General features: G+C 40.4%; 1 pseudogene; it reads left to right on the top strand.

Moving 5' to 3' along the window:
* Nucleotides 1-8672: 8672 nt before the first annotated feature.
* On the top strand, nt 8673-22869 carry LOC139417613 (tumor necrosis factor receptor superfamily member 5-like; annotated as a pseudogene).
* The last annotated feature ends 1397 nt before the right edge of the window (nt 22870-24266 follow it).

Genomic DNA, 24266 nt, shown 5'->3' with positions numbered 1-24266 from the left:
CCTTGTCTGTAACTTTGTTGTCAGTCTGTCAGCCTGTCTCTTCTTGTTCTCTTCTGCTGTCACTCTGCCCTCCCTACCCTTTTGTCAGCAGGTGTCACAGCAGTTCTTCTCTGTCACCCTGTCAATGACATCATCTGTATCCAGGACCATAAGGATTTCCTTTTCAGTTGCCATCAGAATAAATGCTTCCAAGAGATCGTAGGATAGGGTGCTCTTGAGTCGATGTTTTATGAATTTGAGAGTTGAGAAAAGAGGTCAACCGATTATGATTTTTCAACCCCGGTACCGGCTTTTTGGGTCCTCCAATAATCGGTACCGGCTTTTTGGGTCCTCCAATAATCGGTATCGGGGTTGAAAAATCATAATCGGTTGACCTCTTTTCCCAACTCTTATTATTGGAGGACCCAAAAAAGCCGATACCGATTATTGGAGGACCCAAAAAAGCTGATACCGATTATTGGAGGACCCAAAAAAGCTGATACCGATTATTGGAGGACCCAAAAAAGCCGATACCGATTATTGGAGGACCCAAAAAAGCTGATACCGATTATTGGAGGACCCAAAAAAAGCCGATACCGATTATTGGAGGACCCAAAAAAAGCCGATACCGATTATTGGAGGACCAAAAAAGCCGATACCGATTATTGGAGGACCCAAAAAAGCCGATACCGATTAATCGGCCGGTTTAATAAAAAATAAAAAACTGTATTTGTAATAATGACAATTACAACAATACTGAATTAACACTTATTTTAACTTAATATAATACATCAATAAAATCAATTTAGCCTCAAGTAGGTAATGAATGTTCAATTTGGTTTAAAAAATTTAAAAACAGTGTTGGAGAAGAACGTAAAAGTGCAATATGTGCCATGTAAGAAAGCTAACGTTTCAGTTCCTTGCTCAGAACATGAGAACATATGAAAGCTGGTGGTTCCTTTTAACATGAGTCTTCAACATTCCCAGGTAAGAAGTTTTAGGTTGTAGTTATTATAGGACTATTTCCCTCTATACCATTTGTATTTCATTAACCTTTGACTATTGGATGTTCTTATAGGCACTTTAGTATTGCCAGTGTAACAGTATAACTTCTGTCCCTCTCCTCGCTCCTCCCTGGGCTCGAACCAGCAACACAACGACCACAGCCACCACATCGAAGCAGCGTTACCCATGCAGAGCAAGGGAAACAACCACCCCAAGGCTCAGAGGGAGTGAAGTTTGAAGCGCTATTAGCGCGCGCTAACTAGCCAGCCATTTCACTTCGGTCACACCAGCCTCATCTGGGAGTTGATAGGTTTGAAGTCATAAATAGCGCAATGCTTGACGAATGTTTACGCGCCTGCTTCTGCCTACCACCGCTCAGTCAGATACTTAGATACTTGTATGCTCAGTCAGATTATATGCAACACAGCACACGCTAGATAATATCTAGTAATATCATCAACCATGTGTAGTTAACTAGTGATTATGATTGTTTTTTATAAGATAAGTTTAATGCTAGCTAGCAACTTACCTTGGCTTACTGCATTTGCATAATAGGCAGTCAGTCTTGTGGAGTGCAACGAGAGAGAGGCAGGTCGTTATTGCGTTGGAGTAGTTAACTGTAAGGTTGCAAGATTGGATCCCCCGAGCTGACAAGGTGAAACTCTGTCCTTCTGCCCCTGAACGAGGCAGTTAACCCAACGTTCCTAGGCCGTCATTGAAAATAAGAATGTGTTCTTAACTGACTTGCCTAGTTAAATAAAGATTCAATAAAGGTGTAAAAAATATATATATATATCGGCAAATCTGCGCCCAAAAATACCGATCTCCGATTGTCATGAAAACTTGAAATCGGCCCTAATTAATCGGCCATTCAAATTAATCGGTCGACCTCTAGTTGAGAAGCTCCTCTCACAGGTTACCTGGGTGACACAAACAGTGAATAGGAACTTGTACCCCAGGCCTATAACATGGTAAGCATCTGTCAACAAGATGTACCCCCGCAGACGTTGACAACAACATTCAGCACAGTTCTTACATGTTGAACAACTTGTATTCATCATCTCCACGTATTCTACATCATGTCCATCTGCAGGTATCTCACTCAGTCCTGGTTGTGTACTTCTCCACTGCTGATGTTTTCAGTCTCTCCCCTTGACTGGCAAGACTAGTCAACTCACACTGCAAAGTACTGACAGCTGCTCAGTTGTCAAACTTAAACAAGAGTTTGCTTAGTTTTGCAAGTGATGTCTGAGGCAATCCATTATATTGTATCTCTGAGAACCTGCTGGGGTCCAGATGAGTAAAGTCTGTGTACAATGTGCCTGGTGTCAGCAAGCGCTGACAGATGCTCTCAGTGACTGTATCCATGATGACAAAGTGCACCTTAGTCTTGTAGACCCTCTCTGCATCCCTATCATGGTATCATGGCATGGTCTTCCTTTTCTTTGTTCTCTGAGGCATCTCAGCTTGCACTTCTAGTTCGTTGTCTTCATCCTGTTCTTGCAGCTTGTCAGTGGACCACTGCATGAAGCTGTTTGCAGCCCTCTCCACATCAAGTCCCTCACATTCTTTTGCAGAGCCTCTCGTGTTCCCAATACCATCCCTCTGTCAGGATGTCCACGCCACTGGTTTGACGGTACTTGGAGAGAGGGGACGTATTCTCAAATATAGACAGAACTGTTTGGGCAGTGAAGATTGTGTTGTATCTTGAGCAGAGACTCTGTTAATGCTCTGGCCTTGACACGTACAGTTGGCCTTTGACCTGCCATCTCTTCAATAACCATCAAGGTGAGAATTACATCCACAAACAAGCCAAAGAATACAAAGACCTTCTTCAGAGCAGCATCCTTGGCCCACCAGCGTGTTTCTCCTATAGGAGAGAGACGTCTGTGGCGAGTGTCCAGGCTCTTTTTTCCACACATTGATTATTTGGTAGGACTCTGGAATTAACACTGCCAGATTATTTAGTAGAGAGAACAGACATAACTACTCCTATTGTGTCTGCAATCACAGGAGTCAGGATGTGTGTGTAACACCTCATGTACTTGGTTGGGAGAGTGGGAGGATAGCAAGGCAGAGAAACCATTGTACTGGTCTTGTATGTTTGCAGCTCCATCAGTAGCATTACCAATACATTTACTAATGCCAGTTGTACTGTTTCAATGAATTTGAGATGACAGCAGGTGCAGGCACTTAACTGAAAAATGTAAAGATTTCCTGAATATAAGGTAATGTTTCTCCCTTGTATGATCTAAATTGATATTGTTTTATGATCATCTTTTCATTTTTGTAGAAATGGCAGTGTTTGACACTTTCTCCCTTTAAAATTATTTATAAAACAGAAAATGGACAGTTGAACAGATAGCAAATCAACAGAGGTAAGAATATGTTGAAGGCTAGAGCTGCATTGGGTGGAGATGACTATACCTCTCAATTGTGTGTGTGTGTGAGTCTGCAGGTATACTGAGCAGCAGGTACACAAAGGTATGTACAATTGGTATGTTATGCAGATCACATCATCTACAGTTAATTTTGGTTTCTCTAAAACCTTATAGGACTCAGTCACAGCAGCCTCCCTCCCTGGCCAGGTCGCAGTTGCAAATGAGAACTTGTTCTCAACTAGCCTACCTGGTTAAATAAAGGTGAAATACATTTTTTTAATTTATTACCTCTTCAATAAAAACCCCCAGAGGCCTCTACATTATGGACAGGGGATTTTTATAAAAAACATAATCAAAAGTAAATTCACATTTACCACAAAAACCAAGGTATGAATACTGCCATTCACACGTTTCTTTTAAACATCTGTATAATTGCAATTTTTGGGATTCACACACTTCACTCTCCCTACAACTCTAATGAATACAACAGGAAACCTGTTAGATCACCATGCATTGCAAAATCATTCTGGCTATTGATACGGAGAACATCAACACGACAGAGGATATATCCATTGGACTTGGGGCTCGGATCGGAATTTTTCTCATCTTTGGATTTTTAAATTGTGCTTGGCCACTAAAATCATAAACACTGACAACTGAAATATTGTGTTCTTGTTGTTATTGTTCTGTGTATTATTATTAATAATTGGGGATGGAAGAGTTAAAGAATGTACCCCAGGATCGATTAAAAGGGGTTCTTTGAAGAATTTATAGAGGTTCTCCACAGTTTCAATTTGAAGAACCCCTAAAGGATCCTCCAGCAATCTTTTATTATTAGAGTGTACAGCACAGCCAGGCCAATTCAGGGCTTCTGACGTAAACTATATTATTTTGTCCGTTTTTTATTGTTGTTGCAAACAAGCAAAATTGTAATAATTTTTCTTTAAAAATTAGAAGGCCAAAGCTTTTCATTTTTCAAGAACAGGGAAAATTCGACTGAGTTTAGCACCACACTTTCAAATTAAAAAGCAGTTGAGTCACCAGAGGCAGAACAGACATTGAAAACAAAAGGAAGAGATCAGCCTTGTCATAAAATTACAAATACATTCATTAATCACGATTAAAGTATATCATTATTTTTTCAGTTACTGCACGGTACATGTTAAGTAGGCTATTTCTACATAGACGCATAACCTGTATCTTACCCCGTCTTGGTTCGCAGTTTAACTATTTTACTTTCACTCTGACTTTCCAGATAAAGTTTGCGAAAAGTGGGAGGCAACCTACTGATAATCCACTATACAGTTTAAGTGGATAATCCACCCCAGAAATACAAATCAATTTGGTGAAAGCCTATGGTAAAATCAGATGGTAAAATACATTTCTCCTCATGATTTAACTTGTAAATGGTCCGCCTGTGAAAATCTGGACATCGTGTATGAACGCATCATAACTAGGCTATAGAATTATTGTCACTGGAGATACAGGAATTCACACTATCACATTTCATAACGCTTTCAAAACAATGACCTACACTCCAGATCGACAAATCAGCCAATATATAGTATGGCCACATCCGTTTATATTGTCATGACAAATATAGACTTCGCTTAGATGTGCTCAATCTAAACAGTGTACTAAATTAATAACCTCCGTTTCTTCTTCAAGTACCATGTCACAATGTGTCGTGTCTGTAGGATAACTGAACACACTGCAAACTAATACTGGATTTAAATACCCATTAAGGTAATCAAAAGGGATAATGTTTATTCTGAGTGGATATTAGCCCCATTGTGAATCAACTATCAATGTATTGTAATGACCCTATGTTTGATTTCTTGTTTCTAAAGAACATTTAACCTGCAATTTAATTTGATGAATATGTTTTTGTAATCCCCACTGTTGTCATGTATTTGTAACTGTAATAAAATAAAACACAAAATACAAACAATAATGCTGCAATGTCGCAGTAAGTCATACACGTTTAGGACTGATCTTAGAATGATGAAATGCATGTTTATTCTCATTCACTCTGATTGGCCCCCTCAAACACCATTGTTTAGATTCACATAATTTAAGAAGATATATATGGTAGTCTAACAACCATATAAATAGAATTAATATAATGGGCTTGGAACCTCTAACCCTGGCAATTCATTCTATTCTATGTAACAACCACTCCATGACATCAGCAGCCATGGAGATAGAACGTGTGTCAGCTCTATGATGGCATCTCTATGATGTCATCTCTATGATGGCAGTCTCATAGAAAAACTGTATTCTTTGAGATGGAATGTTAAAACCTTCTATGTAATAACCATAGAGATATATGCTCTTGGTAAAATGTAAACATAAGCCCTGGTCATCTAATCTAAATTATTATTAGGATAGGTGACTTTATCATTCCATTCTACAATAACATGCTACACAAACTTTCTTAACATCCACAAAATACAGATAGTAAACATTTCCTGTTGGTGGTTTATAACTGATGTGAAATGGCTAGCTAGTTAGCGGTGGTGCACGCTAATAGCGTTTCAATCGGTGACGTCACTTGCTCTGAGGACTTGAAGTAGTTGTTCCCCTTACCATCGCGCCACAGGTTTTGTGGCGTGATGGTAACGATGCTTCGTGGGTGGCTGTTGTTGATGTGTGCAGAGGGTCCCTGGTTAGAGGCGAGGAGAGGGACGGAAGCTATACTGTTACATAATGTTATGTAAGTCTGCTCCTGGGAAGGACTTGCTGGACACCTCCACACTCCCAGGAAAACCAGGTACCCAGCATCATATTGGAGGTCAGTATTGACTGTAGTTGTAGTATTATAACCCCTCTTTTTAAAGGAGCTGATGAGGTGAAGAAAACCAAGAGATCTCTGTTCTTCAGGAAGAGCTGACAGAGCTGACCATTTCTCATAATGAGAATGGGAAGTAGGAACTTCTCTGTACTGTATATTTCAGAGATCTGTGAGTGTATTGTAGCTCATGTACTGAACAACAACTTGTGACCTTTGTCCAGGTTTAATGGGTATACAGACATATACTGACTACAAAAGCAGTGCTACAACTTTAACAGTGCCATCTATCCCTCTATCCCTGACACTAACTACAGTATAGCAGTGACAAACCTTGAGCTTTCAGTTTACAAGACTGTTCAGACTAAAACTGATACCAGAACCAACCGAGATCTAGAATTAGACTGTTCAAACTAAAACTGATACCAGAACCAACAGAGATCTAGAATTAGAATGTTCAAACTAAAACTGATACCAGAACCAACAGAGATCCAGAATTAGACTGTTCAAACTAAAACTGATACCAGAACCAACAGAGATCCAGAATTAGACTGTTCAAACTAAAACTGATACCAGAACCAACAGAGATCCAGAATTAGACTGTTCAAACTAAAACTGATACCAGAACCAACAGAGATCCAGAATTAGAATGTTCAAACTAATACTGATACCAGAACCAACAGAGATCTAGAATTAGACTGTTCAAACTAAAACTGATACCAGAACCAACAGAGGTCTAGAATTAGAATGTTCAAACTAAAACTGATACCAGAACCAACAGAGATCTAGAATTAGACTGTTCAAACTAAAACTGATACCAGAACCAACAGAGATCCAGAATCAGACTGTTCAAACTAAAACTGATACCAGAACCAACAGAGATCCAGAATTAGACTGTTCAAACTAAAACTGATACCAGAACCAACAGAGATCTAGAATTAGACTGTTCAAACTAAAACTGATACCAGAACCAACAGAGATCTAGAATCAGACTGTTCAAACTAAAACTGATACCAGAACCAACAGAGATCCAGAATCAGACTGTTCAAACTAAAACTGATACCAGAACCAACAGAGATCTAGAATTAGACTGTTCAAATTAAAACTGATACCAGAACCAACATAGATCTAGAATTAGACTGTTCAAACTAAAACTGATACCAGAACCAACAGAGATCTAGAATTAGACTGTTCAAATTAAAACTGATACCAGAACCAACATAGATCTAGAATTAGACTGTTCAAACTAAAACTGATACCAGAACCAACAGAGATCTAGAATTAGACTGTTCAAACTAAAACTGATACCAGAACCAACAGAGATCTAGAATTACTAGGTGCCACGGAACTGGATCATTACCACCAACCCCGGACTGTCTTGTCTCATTACGCACACCTGGTTCCCATTCCCCCTGATTAGTATGTGTATATATGTGCCCTCTGTCCTCCACTGTCTTTGATGATTATTGTTCCATGTCCATTGGTCTTGTGAGTACCTGTGCTCTGTTGTATTGGCATGCGTGTCACCGTGTTAGTGTGCACTTGTTATTACGGGTCTCGTCCCGTGTATTTATTAGAGGTTTGCACCTCACTCTTTGTTTGGGTTACAGCCCTGTGTTTTATATACACTGCTCAAAAAAATAAAGGGAACACTAAAATAACACATCCTAGATCTGAATGAATGAAATATTCTTTACATAGTTGAATGTGCTGACAACAAAATCACACAAAAATTATCAATGGAAATCAAATTTATCAACCCATGGAGGTCTGGATTTGGAGTCACACTCAAAATTAAAGTGGAAAACCACACTACAGGCTGATCCAACTTTGATGTAATGTCCTTAAAACAAGTCAAAATGAGTCTCAGTAGTGTGTGTGGCCTCCACGTGCCTGTATGACCTCCCTACAACGCCTGGACATGCTCCTGATGAGGTGGCGGATGGTCTCCTGAGGGATCTCCTCCCAGACCTGGACTAAAGCATCCGCCAACTCCTGGACAGTCTGTGGTGCAACGTGGCGTTGGTGGATGGAGCGAGACATGATGTCCCAGATGTGCTCAATTGGATTCAGATCTGGGGAACGGGCGGGCCAGTCCATAGCATCAATGCCTTCCTCTTGCAGGAACTGCTGACACACTCCAGCCACATGAGGTCTAGCATTGTCTTGCATTAGAAGGAACCCAGGGCCAACCGCACCAGCATATGGTCTCACAAGGGGTCTGAGGATGTCATCTCGGTACCTAATGGCAGTCAGGCTACCTCTGGCGAGCACATGGAGGGCTGTGCGCCCCCCCCCCCAAAGAAATGCCACCCCACACCATGACTGACCCACCGCCAAACCGGTCATGCTGGAGGATGTTGCAGGCAGCAGAACGTTCTCCACAGCATCTCCAGACTCTGTCACATTTGTCACGTGCTCAGTGTGAACCTGCTTTCATCTGTGAAGAGCACAGGTCGCCAGTGGCGAATTTGCCAATCTTGGTGTTCTCTGGCAAATGCCAAACGTCCTGCACGATGTTGGGCTGCAAGCACAACCCCCACCTGTGGACATCGGGCCCTCATACCACCCTCATGGAGTCTGTTTCTGACCGTTTGAGCAGACACATGCACATTTGTGGCCTGCTGGAGGTCATTTTGCAGGGCTCTGGCAGTGCTCCTCCTTGCACAAAGGCGGAGGTAGCGGTCCTGCTGCTGGGTTGTTGCCCTCCTACGGCCTCCTCCACGTCTCCTGATGTACTGGCCTGTCTCCTGGTAGCGCCTCCATGCTTTGGACACTACGCTGACAGACACAGCAAACCTTCTTGCCACAGCTCGCATTGATGTGCCATCCTGGATGAGCTGCACTACCTGAGCCACTTGTGTGGGTTGTAAACTCCGTCTCATGCTACCACTAGAGTGAAAGCACCGCCAGCATTCAAAAGTGACCAAAACATCAGCCAGGAAGCATAGGAACTGAGAAGTGGTCTGTGGTCCCCACCTGCAGAACCACTCCTTTATTGGGGGTGTCTTGCTAAATGCCTATAATTTCCACCTGTTGTCTATTCCATTTGCACAACAGCATGTGAAATGTATTGTCAATCAGTGCTGCTTCCTAAGTGGACAGTTTGATTTCACAGAAGTGTGATTGACTTGGAGTTACATTGTGTTGTTTAAGTGTTCCCTTTATTTTTTTGAGCAATATATATATATATACACACACACCTTTGTTTGTTTTGGGCTTCATCCTCGTCATGTCCATGACGTACGCTATTTTGGGTAGAGAAATAAAATAAAATCCTGTGCCTGTCTTCTATCATTATACAATGCGACACACATCTAGAATTAAATATAAAAACCTGTCAAAATAAAACGAATGAAAGAAAAATGTATATAAAAAATAGTGAAAATGTGGCGCTGAAGTAACCTTCCTCTCACATACTTTTCTGTGTTTCTTTGTGTTAACTGTGGAGTTGATAGTGTGTCTATCAGAGGAGGTCAGGAATCAGAGGGAGGTGTAGAAGAAGGTGCAGGAGAAGAGCCAGCATACAGCCAGGATAGAAGAGAAGATCCACAGGCTGAGATGCCAGCTCTGGGAGGGGTCCTGAACATGGAGGGTTCCCAGCCCTGTTGGACAGAGAAGCAACTCACTCAGAGACCGAACACCAAGCCATACAGCATGAGGTTAACCCTTAGTTAACTTGGTCAGAGAAAGGAATTCATAATTTGTTAACATTTGAAATTGATATACAGGCTGCATGTAATGTTATCTTCTGAAATTTGACCTAAAACTAATCTTGCATGGTGGCCATGTCTGAGTCTTGGAACATGACCACAAACACAGCTCTTCAGTTATACAGAGAATTAAGTGGACAGTGAGACAACAGTTTACAGTGAGACAACAGTTTATCACTTACTGAACAGATGAGGGAAGTGGAGAGAACCAACAAACAGCTGACGAGGGAGTTATAGGCTAGGATCTCTTCTCGTGTGTTCACATGGAGATACAGTATCAAACACAGCTTTAGAGCCTAAACTGGGGGAGGATGAGCCCCCAAACCTAAATCAACCCTTAGCCCTCACCCCCTGAGATCTGAAAGGTTTGACAAGGTGTGAGCAATCCTGTCCATTAAAGGTGAAACTTGTGTTGTATGTAATCCCAATCAATACTGTATTTGTACTCTGCAGGTACAGTGAGTTCCTTGTGTAGAACTCTGTCCATAAAGGAAGGAGAGCTGATCACTGCTAAAGGCCAGCAGGATGAGTTGAGACAGCGGCTGAAGAACCAGTTTGACCAGCTACAGGCCATGTCCAGGAAGGTAGTAAAGGACAGGTTGGTTCAGCTACAGGCCATGTCTAGGAAGATAGTAAAGGACAGGTTGGTTTAGCTACAGGCCATGTCCAGGAAGATAGTAAAGAACAGGTTGGTTTAGCTACAGGCCATGTCCAGGAAGATAGTAAAGAGCAGGTTGGTTTAGCTACAGGCCCTGTCCAGGAAGGTAGTAAAGGACAGGTTGGTTTAGCTACAGGCCATGTCCAGGAAGATAGTAAAGGACAGGTTGGTTTAGCTACAGGCCATGTCCAGGAAGTTATGAACATGCTTTGAGTGTGTAGATTAGGTTATATCTATAACTGTCAATCAAACCTGGGTCAAATATGTATTTCAAATGATTTCAATATTTCTGGGGGAAATATTGCAGGCTTAAGGATTTATACAAGCATACATCTTACTCTGTTAATCTTAGCTTTGCGCTATACCCTGAGAAAGCAGGAAACGACTGGTTTCATTAGACTTGTCTGACCCTGTTCAAGGGAGTCTGTACGGGATACGGTTCCTGTTTTCTCATGGTATGTGATGAAGTATGAGATGCTTAGCAACACTGCAAAATGTGTAACCATATATGGACATATAGCTCTTTGCCAGCTGGCAAAGATAGACGCTAAGGAAAGCTATAAAATACCATTTAAAATGTGTTTGGGGGCTCTTCGCTGTGTACCATTTTGGGTCTATGCTAACCAGCTACATTTTTGCTAATCTTATTAATAAAGGACTTTTCTGTTTGAGAGAACCTGCAACCTCTCTTGCTTTTCCCTTTAATGTTTAGAATTTCCACGACGTACTTCAGGTGCTCATGATTTAGCTTAACCAGCAGGCAGAGTTAGCACCTTTGGGACACTTCAGATCTTTCCATTGTGCCTAGATCAAGCACACCTAAAGTCCTTTCAAATACACTGTGAATGTGACTTTTCTAAGAACTGCCTTTAAATTCAGTTCTCTTGTTTACGTGAATGTGTGAGGAACTCGTGATAATGCTGGAAGAGGAGAATGGAACTTGTGATATGATAACTTTGTTTATAAGCTACACTTCCTCTTAAGGATCAGACTCTTTTTTTCAATTTTCGCCTAAAATGACAGACCCAAATCTAACTGCCTGAAGCTCAGGCCCTGAAGCAAGGATATGCATTTTCTTGGTACCATTTGAAAGGAAACACTTTGAAGTTTGTGGACATGTGAATCAGTGTAGATGAAGGGATGGTAGACATGTTAAAGAAAGGTTTTTAAGCCTTGAGACATATTAGAAATGGATTGTGTATGTGTGCCATTCAGCAGGTGAATGGGCAAGACAAAAGATGTAAGTGCCTTTGACCAGGATGTGGTAGTAGGTGCCAGGTCCACCGGTTTGTGTCAAGAACTGCAACACTGCTGGGTTTTTTCCACGCTCAACAGTTATTGTCCTGTGTGTATCAAGAATGGTCCATCACCCAAAGGACACCCAGCAAACTTGACACAATTTTGGGAAGCCTTGGAGTCAAGATTGGCCAGCATCCCTGTGGAACGCTTTCGACACCTTGTAGAGTCCATGCCCCGACAAATTAAGGCTGTTCTGAGGGCAAAAGGGGGTGCAACTCAATATTTAGAATGTGTTACTAATGTTTGTTATACTCAGTGTATGAGCATCATCTAGTAAAAACATATGGATATAAAGGAAGGAAGATTCACCCACAGCGATTATGGTTTAGGTTTTTCACTGGAGCAATCTCCGACAACTAACTGGACTAACACTTATATTGTGTTACAAGTTGCTTCTAGGCAGAGTTGCAAAGAAAAGGCCATGGAATGCTGTGCAAAGCTGTCATCAAGGAAAAGGGTGGCTCCTTTGAAGAATCTCAAATATAAAATTGACTTAGATTTGTTAAACACTTTTTTGGTTACTACATGATTCCATATGTGTTATTTCATAGTTTTGATATCTTCACTATTATTCTGCAATGTAGAAAATAGTAAAAGATTCAGAAAAACCCTGGAATGAATAAGTGTGTCCAAACCTTTTACTGGTACTGTATGTTGACACCTGTTTTGTTTTCCCCTCCTCTCCTCCAGGCCATTCTAAACAGTTGTCTTTCACATGCTACCTGCCTTGGTATTTCACACTGATTGCACTTGAGGTCACCTCTAGAGGGCAGTCATGTATTGTCATTAGTGCACATTGTATGAAATTAAAATGCTTTTTTTCAGAAGGAAATTGGGTTAATTCTAAAATGTTTTATTATATTCTAATGAGCCATTTACTTTATGTTTATATTCTTAGATGTTATTTATTTATTCTTATTGTTGTTGCATTGTCGAGAAGGAACCTGCAAATAAGCATTTAAATGGATGGTGTTTACCTTATCCTCTACATACGACTAATAAAACTTAATAACCTCCACAACTTAAAACAACCCAACAGAATAAATGTAAATCAAAAACCTCATGACATCATAATGTTAAAATTAATAAATGAGTGAATGTTGAGAGGAGACCAACCTGTGTGGCTGATGTATTGTCAGGAGGCCCATTCCTCCTGACAGAGCTGGTGTAACTGAGTCAGGTTTGTAGGCCTCCTTGCTCGCACATGCATTTTCAGTTCTGCCCACACATTTTCTATGGGATTGAGGTCAGGGCTTTGTGATGGCCACTCCAATACCTTGACTTTGTTGTCCTTAAGCCATTTTGCCACAAGTTTGGAAGTATTCTTGGGATCATTGTCCATTTGGAAGACCCATTTCCTGTCTTGAGATGTTGCTTCAATATATCCACATCATTTTTCCTCCTCATGAAGCCATCTATTTTGTGAAGTGCACCAGTCCCTCCTGCAGCAAAGCACCCCCACAACATGATGCTGCCACCCTCGTGCTTCACGGTTGGGATGATGTTCTTCGGCTTGTAAGCCTCCCCTTTCCCTCCAAACATAACGATGGTCCTTATGGCCAAACAGTTCTATTTTGTTTCATCAGACCAGAGGACATTTCTCCAAAAAAATATGATCTTCGTCCCCATGTGCAGTTACAAACCGTAGTCTGGCTTTTTTATGGCGGTTTTGGAGCTGTGGCTTCTTCTTTGCTGAGCGGCCTTTCAGGTTATGTCGATATAGGACTCGTTTTACTGTGGATATAGATACTTCTGTATCTGTTTCCTCCAGCATCTTCATAAGGTCCTTTGCTGTTGTTCTGGGATTGATTTGCACATTTCACACCAAAGTACGTTAATCTCTAGGAGACCTTATGAAGATGCGTCTCCTTCCTGAGCGGTATGACGCCTGCGTGGTCTCATGGTGTTTATACTTGCATACTATTGTTTGTTCAGATGAACGTGGTACCTTCAAGTGTTTGTAAATTGCTCCCAAGGATGAACCAGACTTGTGGAGGTCTACATTTATATTCTGAGGTCTTGGCTGATTTCTTTTGATTTTCCCATTTTGTCAAGCATAGAGGCACTGAGTTTGAAGGTAGGCCTTGAAATACATCCACAGGTACACCTCCAACTGACTCAAATGATGTCAATTAGCCTATCAGAAGCTTCTAAAGCCATTACATCCTTTTCTGGAATTTTCTAAGCTGTTTAAAGGCACAGTCAACTTAGAGTATGTAAACTTCTGACCCACTGGAATTGTGATACTGTCACCCCCTGACCATAGAGAGCCCTTTGGGGAGCGTGACTAGAGGGTGTTCTAGTACTATATTTCTATGTTGGTATGAGTATGGTTCCCAATTGGAGGCAGCTGATTATTGTTGCCTCTAATTGGGGATCATACTTAAAAATAGTCCTTTTCCCACCTGCGTTTATAAGATATTGTTTTGTTTTCAGTTAGTGCCTTAGTGCGCTCTCTACTGGACGTTAGTTGATTCTTTGTTGTTTTTTTGTTAAGTTTCACTTTGTAATAAAGTATGTGGAACTCTATTCACGCTGCGCCTTGGTCCACTCCTTTCGACGAACGTGACAGAATATCCCACCACAAGGACCAAGCAGCGTGCTATGGAGGCAAAAGTGAGTTGGACATGGGAGGAGTTCCTGGGAGGATGCGAGACCCTTCCTTGGAAGGAGTCGCCAAGGAATCTGGAAGGACAGCGACGATGCCAGGGACCGCGGCCACAGAACCCCCCAATATATTTGTTTGGTGCGGGGGCATAAGGGGCTGTCGGTCGAGCCGAGGAGAGAGCCAGAGGCAGTTGGTGAGTCAATGGAGCTGTTTGCGCTCGGTGTCGCCGGTTTACTAGCCGCCACCGATCCCTTTTTCCTTTTCTGGTTGTTTTGTCTGTGTTCCTTTTCACACCTGGTTTCATTTGCGTTTATTTCTGTGTGTATATAGGGCACCTGTTGCCTGCCTTAGTTCGTGCGGGATTAAGTGTGTGTGTATTTGTGCTCGATTATCTTTGTTGTTTTCACTATTTAGGCACGCGTAGTTAAGTGTCGGAACTGTGGTTGTTCCTTCTTGTGTTGGCACGAGTTTCTGATCCTTCGAGAGCGTAGTTTGGGGTTTTCGTCTGTGCCATTTTTGTATTGGTGGACTATATATATATATATTAAACACGCTTCTCAGAAATCCCCGCTCTCCTGCGCCTGACTCCTACATCTCTCACCGAGACGCACCTTATCACACTCAGCTTTAGCTCCCTGTACATCAGAGTAACAGGAAGGATTTTCTCTCCTTTCTGCTGCAGTTTCTGGTAGAACTTTGAACTGTCATCAATGTTTTCTAAAACTAACAAACATTCAGTATTTTATGCAATGTTTTAAAGCTTCCAAATTGTCATGGGTATAGCTTATAGGTGAACTTTAGCATTACTGGATAATTTGGTGTTTTACTTATTTTACTTATTTTTTTGGTGGGGGGCTCGTGACATGGGTAGTATCCAGTTTATTTATGTGTTTAATTAACTTGTTTGAGAATCTGTTATCCGTGGGGTACAAAACATTGACCTGGATGAAGATTTATCAAATGATCCCTTGAGGTACCTGCATGGTGGGGTGAAGAGACTGATCACTGACTTCAGTCTGGGGGGGGTTTGGCTCCAGGAGAAGAGAAGACGGCCTGGATGATCTTCAATCTCAGCCTCTCATGCTGGAAGACACAGAACCAGGTTTATCCACGCAGCCTTCTAAAGGTGCCAATATCTTCTATGAAGTTCAACCATTCATTAAGAGTTCTAAATTTAACATTCAGTGCAGTTTGTCAGTACTTTCAGTTAACCACACGTTAGAAACTAAACCAAGACCTGAACTAAACTGGAATGAGATTCATTGGTAACCATGTTTACTACTGATTCATAATCTATGAATAGATTATTCTTAAAGTATGCCTTAATGTAAGGTGTTATGATTCACCTGGCTAACTACATCATTGCATTTGAAGATGAATTTGAAGCATGAAGAAGATGACTAGGAATGACAAGAGTACAACCTAGCCGGTGACCAGATGTATGCTCTGACTCATCAAAACAGATGATATATTCTAGCACATGATGACAGGGTGATATGGATAAAGTCAGCTGACAACGTCATTTATTGTGACACATCTTCATGTTGTTCTGGAGGACATTATGACTCGACTGGAGATTTAGCTTTGTTTCTGTTTTAATTCGATTGTTTTGTTCCTCTTTGTTTTTACTCTGCCTATTTTTAATTTAAATGGCGCTTCAAATCCCATTTATTATTATAATAATTTTTTGGAATCTGTCAGAATATAGAACAAGTTGGGAGGTTATTATGACTCGCTTCGCTTGACTCAACCACTTTCAGGTTCTCATTGAATGTCACGTTCTGACCTTAGTTATTTTATTATGTCTTTGTTTTAGTATGGTCAGGGCGTAAATTGGGTGGGTTGTCTATGTTAGTTTTTCTATGATTTGCTATTTCTGTGTTTGGCCTGGTATGGTTCTCAATCAGAGGCAGCTGTCAATCGTTGTCCCTGATTGAGAACCATATTTAGGTAGCCTGTTTTCTATTGTGTTTCGTGGGTGATTGTTTTCGGGTTTTCTGTTGTGTGTCTGCACCAGCCAGAACTGTTTCGGTCGTGCTCTTTGTTATTTTTGTTTTTTCCGTGTTCATTTAATAAATATGGACACATACCACGCTGCACCTTGGTCCTCTCCTTCCAACAGCCGTTACATTGAATTTTAGTTTATTATGATCCCCATTAGCTGTTCCTCATGCAGTAATCAAGGTTAACCCAGAACTCATCTTGCGTCATTGGTCAGATGCTGGATTAAGTTCTAGGTACATGCTGTTAAGAGAATCGGAACGAAGAGCTCCACCCTCCCTCTTTTCAAGTTACGGGTCAAGTCTATGAGCCGAATGTCCCCTCCCCTTCCGAAATCAGAATGATATTAACACCTGTGAAATGTATTTAGTAGGGATCCACATTAGCTGCTGACTCCTCCTGGGGTCCAAACAAATCGTGATTTGTCCAAAGCACCGGAACTAAGGCTGCTGTCTCACACATCCTGTTGTATCATGACAGACCGACCCTACCATTTATGTTTAAGTAGTCTGTTTACGAGAGATTACTCATGCAAGTTACTCTTCCTGGAGAAGCAGGGATTCAGCACCTCCATACATCTATAAGGTCTAATGAGCAAATCATATTTGATTTTGATGGTCACTTTTTGATAATGATCACAATGATTTTCTACTCGCCAATGTTTACGTTCCTTATTGAAGCATTCCTCAATTTACATAATTAATGCACTTTCTTAGACATTCATGAGCAAAAGCTGAGCTGCCTAGTCTAACCTTTGACATCAGCTACTTCCTGTTTCCTCTGGGATACTTCCTCCTGCAGCTGGACTACAACCTGGAGGATCATAATCAGTGACAAATACTTTGTATTGATATTGGACTGCCCTTAGACTTAGGGTAGCCTAGCGGTTAGAGCGTTGGACTAATAACTGGAAGGTTGCAAGTTCAAATCCCCGAGCTGACAAGGTACAAATCTGTCGTTCTGCCCCTGAACAGGGGCTGTCATTGAAAATAAGAATTTGTTATTTAACTGACTTGCCTAGTCAAATAAAGTTTTTAAAAAAAAGTATGTTAATGCCACTGACACTAGAGGGCAGTACAACCTATCCCATGAATGGATGTAAACCCTGTGTTGCTGGAGACACTTTTTTTGGGGGGGGGGGGGGGGCTTTTCTAGTTAAATAAAGATTAAATTAAAAAATACATTATCTAAACCCTTTCTTTTACATTACTTATCAATCTATGAGGTTTCTCATTGAAGCATTGCTTGACATAATCAATGCACTTGTCCTAGTGTCACGTTGTCTAATGATTGGAGACAGGCACAGGAATACGTAATAGGTTTTTTTATTTAACCTCAGGAGGCTGAAAAAAATGTGTCTTGTCACCGAAAACCCTCACTAACTTTTACAGGTGCACAATTTAGAGCATCCTGTCGGGCTGTATCACCGCCTGGTACGGCAACTGCACCGCCCACAACCGCAGGGCTCTCCAGAGGGTGGTGCAGTCTGCACAACATATGGTGGCAACCTTCCTGCCCTCTAGGATACCTACAACACAAGATGTCACAGGAAGGCAAAAAATATAATTCCCCGAGCCACTACCGGAACTAGAAGCACAAGCATTTCACTACACTCGCAATAACATCTGCTAAATATGTGTATGTGACCAATAAAATTTGATTTGAAGTTAACTGATGACGTAACAGGAAAGGCATGCATCAGGGTGTCCTTCTCCTCATCCAGCATTATCATGAGTTCCTCATACATCACGTGTAAGAGAAATGAAAATAAAACCATTTTACTGAGAAGTCACATTCACAGTATATTTTAAAGGACTTTAGCTGTGCTTGATCTAGGAACAATGGAAACAACTAATTAGTCCTAAAGACGCTGATCCTAAATGAAGTAAAATTAGTCCAGGACCCTACACTACTGGGATCAAGGCTGGGGTTAGATGAATGACGTGTTTACATAGAAATAGTCTACTTTATATGTTCTGTGAATGTAGCCTAACTTTAAGAATGACATTTTCATCTTGATGTATTATTGTGTGATGTCTAGACAGGTTTATTCACAATAAACAGGTTAATAATTTGCTTTTAGTGAAAGGCGAGAATCTATTTAGTTTCTTTGCATTTTAAAATAATTATCAATAAGCATCCAATTTCAAGGATATTATTTATTTAATTTCCATAATCACTGCAGCATCAATTCATCATCTTTTCCAGCCATGATGGGTTCATACTCCCAAAGTAGCCATAGCCTACAACAAATGACCATGCGCATCTCTCGTTTAATTGGACATATTAGATATGCTCTTTATTCTGCAATAATTATGAAAATATGGATTGTGTATAAATGCAATATTGTATTACATTACTGTATTCAGGCGTAAGCTACAGAAGTAACCTTCTGTCCCACCGGATCGATGGCATACAGCAAAATACTTGAAAAAGCTCGTCTGTTTACTACTGTGAAGTGGGTCAAATTAAATGAGAGATTGGATGAATGGCTTCCTTGTTGTAGGACTATGGTACCTCGTAAGTATAAAAAGATCACTGAAAAGGTGAGGAATTTATTATGCAATGATCATGAAAATGAATAAAAACACTTAACGTTTTTCTTTAAGCAGGGAGTCATGCTGTGACCATGGTCTCTTTCGCAGATGAGCCCTGCTTGAACATCAATACACAACAATTACACTGTATACACACATTGTAACGGCAGATCTCCTCTTCGTCTGAAGAGGAGTAAGGATCGGACCAAGATGCAGCGTGGTAAGTGTTCATGACGATATTTTAATAAAGACAAAATGAACACTCGGACAAAAACAAACGATGACGTGAAATATACCAAACCGAACCAGTACCGTGTGGCGACAAACACTCACACGGAAACAAACACCCACAAACCAACAGTGAAACCCAGGCTACCTAAGTATGATTCTCAATCAGAGACAACTAACGACACCTGCCTCTGATTGAGAACCATACCAGGGCGAAACAGAAACCAAACATAGACTGCCCACCCCAACTCACGCCCTGACCATACTAAATAAAGACAAAACAAAGGAAATAAAGGTCAGAACGTGACACACATCATCTACACAATACCTGAAAAGCAAACACTAAAATCAACCTAATAGATTTATAGAAAATAGATTCTCTCTCTCACTAACGGCAAATGATTGCATCTTGTTATTAACCTGTTTATTGTTATGAATAAGCCTCTCCATCATATCCCCCATTTGCACAAAATACTAGTCTACTTGTCTGTTTCCAATGCTAAACTTCAACCACTAGAAACTGTGCGTAAGCATGGTCTAAAGTTTGCGGGAAGGTGAGCACATTTTCATGTCAAGTTCAGTTTTTTATAAATGCCAACTTCTGCTTGAAAACTGACACACGCATGTTTTAGGGTCTATTTTGTACATATGCACGGTTTATAAATGAGGCCCCAGGCCGGGGTTTGAAAAATAAATTAGAGAATTGAAGAATTCGTCCTTAGTTGTACATCTTCTCGAAATCTAAAGGCACAACCTAGATTGGAGCCAATGTCTTAAGTAGTTGAACATGTTACTACTCCTGCCTTGGAGAAAGTGACAAATTGACACGTTTTCATTTGTCAAAAACAACTTTATATCGAAGTGCCTTTGAGTTACGGTTTGCACATGCGCATTTCGACTCGAGACGACCGTTAAACCCGATGACATGTTTCCGCATGAGTTTGGCAAGCCAACGTCGCCATGACATCACCTACAAGTGTGATCGAGGATTTCTATTGATGAATCAGTTTTAGTCTGTCTTCATACTGTGCTGTCTTTGGTAGAACGGACATTGCTCCATGTAGAAGGCTACTTCACCACAAGAGAGAAGCCTTCTCTAATAACTATTTGTCCATTTTTGTTTCAAACTTCTCAAAGTTGATAACTAGCTTGTTAATGTTTTGTTCTTCCAGTGATTGAATTCAGCAAGATATCATAATTTACAAATTGAAAGGTTATTATATTTTATTATGATTCAGTAAACTTTTATTCGCATTGACGGTGATGACTGATAACTCAGGGGAGGCCAGCCAACGTACATGAATTACTATATTATATTTATTAACATGGCAGTGTATGCAATATTTAGGCAGAATATAATAGAGCTATTCTTACTATACAGTGCATGTACTAAAATACATTAAGTCTACAGGTCTGTTCATCTCAATACTTCAAAACTCCTAAGAACCTCACAAATCTGGTACGTGGGTCTTTCCAGTGACTTGGTGAGAACTGAGGAACCATGGCACAGTTTGAACGCTTGATATGTTTCACTGTAAGTGAAACATTTCTGATTTGCAAATTTTGTGGCTTGGCATGTTTAAAAAAACAAATGATCGATGTACATTTTTCCCTCGTGAAAAATGAATTAGAGTTATTATCAGCCTACAATATAGTCTTAGTTTCAATTTGACTGAAAACCTTGTAGAAAAAACATGGAGAGAAATGCATTTCATTAACATGTATTGACTGAATTTGATGTTTTATTTCTTCTCTATTTTCAGATACATTTTATATTATTTTATACTTCTAAACATTGAACCCTGTTCCACATATGATCCATCTATAAAATAGGTGATATATATTGCAGAATGTGTAGGCCTGGTAAGGACCTTGTGTATTTTTATGAAGGGTTAATTATAATAACAACAATAATAATTATGATAATAATAATACCAAAACACAATTATTTTCTGGTTTTCTTTTCAACAGGATATTGTGTACATAGTCATTGTACTACATCTACATTCACCTCCTTCGTGCCCTGTATTGACTCCACCTTCCTTGATGAGCCCAGTGGTAAAACAACATGCAACAACTGTAACACATGTGATCCAGGTGAGAATTCTGTGTTCTGGGCATAAACACTGAGCTACTTTACTATATCAGCTGTTGTTTTAATGAAATACAACAGGCTTTACATTTGGCTTCAGATACCAAGTGACATGTTTCCTCTCTAGGTTTGGGTTTGAAGGTAAAGCAGTCATGTAGACCTTCATCAGACACTGTCTGTGGGACACTGGAGGGGTTCTACTGTCTAGACCCAACTAAGGATGGTTGTAGAGCAGCCCAGAGACACAGCAGCTGTAAACCTGGTCAATACATCAACCACACAGGTTGGTCTTCTGTCTCACTCATTATACTAATTGTGATGTCATAATTCAATTTAGTCAAGTTGGTAACTTCAGTGTGAATAATCATTAACTGTAAATATAATATAATTAGTAGTGGAAAAATGAAATGCAATTATATATTTCTGCAGGAACAGCATCTACAGATACTGTTTGTGCTGACTGCACTGGTGATACTTATTCAGATGGATCATTAACATCCTGCCAGCCACACACACAGTAAGTTCACATATGTTTACATACATCAAAAGTGTAGGATAAATAATACAATATACTACAGTACAAATCTACAACAGAACAGAAAGTTGAATGATCAAATTGCTGTCTCAGACTGTTATATTATGTGTTACAGGTGTAAATCCTTAGGTCTTCAAGAACTTAGACCAGGAACTCATTGGTCCAATTCTGAATGTGGACCACAATCCTCAAGAATATATCCTGGAATCATCATTGGTGTTGTGGCATCAGTCCTAATAGCTCTTGTAACAATAACAATCATAAGGATATTTGTAATTCTAAGGAAGAAAAGAAGTCCAACAACAGTGACTTTTTCTCCAGTGACAGTAAATGCTGTAGAGGTAGGTTGATATAATCTACATGTTGAACAGTCACTGTGCTAAGGTTAGCTGAGCAGATGATATTATTGCTCTACTTCCTCTGGGCTGAACTAGAAATGTTTCATTGAGTAATATGTTTCCTTCTATTAGGCATCGTCAGATTTAGAGGAAACACCAAGCAATGTAGTACAATGAAACAGAAGAAAGTACAGCATCTTGCAGGTGTTAGTTTTGGAACTGGTGAGTTGTCAAGAACTTCAGCCGTTTGACTAAAAGTGTATGCTCTATTACTGCACGTTCTCAATACAATGATGACAACTAAAGATATGATCAAAGTGCTATGAAACTATAGCTTCACTTTCACACGGTCCTTGTTCATTACTGGTTTATTCTCCCACAGATTCAAGCTCTGACCGCACTCATCATTACAAGGTACGTCCAGATTCTGTACACTGTGGTAAATGTGATCTACATTCAATTGTTTCTTGAAGTTGGTTTCTGGCATATTACTGTTGCTAAGTAAGATTTTATGAGGGTTGCCAAATTGGAGTAAAACACTGTATTTGTCAGTGTTTTTTGTGCACTAGTATCCCAAAGTATTTAGTGAAAACAAACAGAAAACAATATTGGCAGCAATGAAAGAAAATGAAAAGGCTACTATTATATTATAATTATTTCGGTGACAACCTGGTTGATTAATAATATTGGGTTGACAATGCAGATAGTCCGGGCTGCCATTTGATTAGCTGTTCAGGAGTCTTACGGCTTGGGAGTAAAAGCTGTTTGTGAGCCTTTTGGACCTAGACTTGGAGCTCCGGTACCGCTTGCCATGCGGGAGCAGAGAGAATAGTCAATGACTGGGGTGGCTGGAGTCTTTGACAATTTTTAGGACCTTCCTCTGACACCGGTTAACCAATGCAAATTAATAGGGAAACATTCAAAGCTTATTAATAGGACAACGTTTAGCGTAATTGGGAACACATATGGCGCGGGGGGGGGGTCAAAGGATCCTAGTCAGGCTATTGTTTCAGAGAACCTGTAGGGCTTCATGTGTATCAAATCTGTAGGCGATAGTGGGCTAAATCAATGAGAAATATAGCTGAAATGTGCAGGCTTTGTCATGATCTGTGATCAAAATAGACAGGGGTATTTTTGGTTCCGTTTAGGCTATAGGTTATGGGTAAGTACGCAGCTGCACTGAAATGAATAGCCTGATTCAATGCGATTCACCTGAATAAAAATCTGTTCAACTGTTTGGTCTATGGATACCGCTTCTATCTTTTTGGTATTTTTGTATAGGCATAGCCTACCACTAATATTCTAAATTGCGGAGACTAACACGGAACCCAAACCGGCTGCGTGCCTGCGCTATCATGCATACATGTATTTTGCCCCCCCCACACCAAACACGATCACGACACGCAGGTTAAAATATCAAAACAAACTCTGAACAGGCAACCTGTTTGGTCTGGTTAGCATGTTAGGCCTACCAAGAACCCATGTTGAGGGTGAGCAAGACATTCGATAGTCTAGTGGACTATGCAGAAATAATTGCGGAATTCATTGTTGAAGCCTGTATCGCTATATACGTATAATCTGGACTGTTTTTACTAAGGCTTAGCAAACAAGGGGTAGCATTTGCTTTTTGCCCATTTCTATAGCAATAGTTAGTCCTATATCCTTACATACCCACTCAATTCAAGCCCTGCTTTTAACCATAAGACATCTCAGTGATTGTGTCTGTTAAACAGGTGAACTTGTGGTAAACAGAACTCTGGGGACAGGACAAGGACAACACTAAAAGGCCACTGAACCCACACGTGGTGCCTGCATGATACACTCAACCCACACATGGTGCCTGCACGATACAACATTAGAATACAAGTAGTACTAATCATTAAGGTGGTTGTCAGCATGACTTTCAACTGCACAATATGCATGAATTCAAAAACGTTCTGCTGAGTTTGCACTAGGAATGTAGCCTAGATAGTATCACTTCTTTATGTCCCTTGTGAAACCGGTTCTACTACTAGCAAGTAAGTACACTTCTCTCCACAGTTCTAAGGAAAACACATTCACCCAAAACAACTTTTTACTGAATTACCTTAGACATATAATT

The sequence above is a fragment of the Oncorhynchus clarkii genome, chromosome 9, assembly GCF_045791955.1.
Source record: "Oncorhynchus clarkii lewisi isolate Uvic-CL-2024 chromosome 9, UVic_Ocla_1.0, whole genome shotgun sequence".
In the NCBI taxonomy this organism is placed as follows: domain Eukaryota; kingdom Metazoa; phylum Chordata; class Actinopteri; order Salmoniformes; family Salmonidae; genus Oncorhynchus; species Oncorhynchus clarkii.
This window is presented reverse-complemented; position numbering and strand designations above follow the sequence as displayed.